The sequence below is a fragment of the Arachis stenosperma genome, chromosome 2 (genome assembly GCF_014773155.1).
Source record: "Arachis stenosperma cultivar V10309 chromosome 2, arast.V10309.gnm1.PFL2, whole genome shotgun sequence".
Lineage (NCBI taxonomy): Eukaryota > Viridiplantae > Streptophyta > Magnoliopsida > Fabales > Fabaceae > Arachis > Arachis stenosperma.
The window spans coordinates 96746106-96747262 of record NC_080378.1 but is presented as its reverse complement, the minus strand read 5'-3'; the positions used below and the strand labels follow the sequence as shown (position 1 = coordinate 96747262).

The window sequence follows — 1157 nt, the reverse complement described above, 5'->3', positions numbered from 1 at the left end:
CTGGGTGACTTTACAGCACCTACTCCCAATTTCTATGGGAGAAGCATCTCTATCCGTGCCATTGGAGCAAACAACTTTGAGCTTAAGCCTCAATTAGTTTCTCTAATGCAACAGAATTGCAAGTTCCATGGACTTCCATTGGAAGATCCTCATCAGTTCTTAGCTGAATTCTTGCAAATCTGTGACACAGTCAAGACTAATGGGGTAGACCCTGAGGTCTATAGACTGATGCTATTCCCTTTTGCTGTAAGAGACAGAGCTAGAATATGGTTGGACTCACAACCTAAAGAAAGCCTGGACTCTTGGGAAAAGCTAGTCAATGCCTTCTTGGCAAAGTTCTTTCCACCTCAAAAAAAATTGAGTAAGCTTAGAGTGGAAGTCCAAACCTTCAGACAGAAGGATGGAGAATCCCTCTATGAAGCTTGGGAAAGATACAAACAATTAATCAGAAAATGTCCTTCTGACATGCTTTCTGAATGGAGCATCATAGGTATCTTCTATGATGGTCTCTCTGAACTGTCCAAGATGTCCTTGGATAGCTCTGCTGGAGGATCTCTTCATCTGAAGAAGACGCCTACAGAAGCTCAAGAGCTCATTGAAAAGGTTGCAAATAACCAATTCATGTACACTTCTGAAAGGAATCCTGTGAACAATGGGACTAGTCAGAAGAAAGGAGTTCTTGAGATTGACACTCTGAATACCATATTGGCTCAGAATAAAATATTGACTCAACAAGTCAATTTGATTTCTCAAAGTCTGTCTGGAATGCAAAATGCACCTGGCAGTACTAAGGAAGCTTCATCTGAGGAAGAAGCTTATGATCCTGAGAACCCTTCAATGGAAGAGGTGAATTACCTAGGAGAACCCTATGGTAACACCTATAATTCTTCATGGAGAAATCACCCAAATTTCTCATGGAAGAATCAAGAGAGGCCTCAACAAGGTTTCAACAACAATAATGGTGGAAGAAACAGGTTTAGCAATGGCAAGCCTTTTCCATCATCTTCTCAGCAACAGACAGAGAATTCTAAGCAGAACCCCTCTGACTTAGCAACCATGGTCTCTGATCTAATCAAAACCACTCAAAGTTTCATGACTGAAACAAGGTCCTCCATTAGAAATTTGGAGGCACAAGTGGGACAGCTGAGTAAGAAAAT

At 41.3% G+C, this 1157-nt stretch overlaps 1 non-coding gene across 1 annotated transcript; it reads right to left on the bottom strand.

The window, feature by feature from the left end:
• Positions 1 to 363: 363 nt before the first annotated feature.
• Positions 364 to 471, bottom strand: LOC130964772 (small nucleolar RNA R71). Its single transcript, XR_009080846.1, has one exon. It is a non-coding gene; the product is annotated as a small nucleolar RNA R71 (small nucleolar RNA).
• Between the last annotated feature and the right edge of the window lie 686 nt (positions 472 to 1157).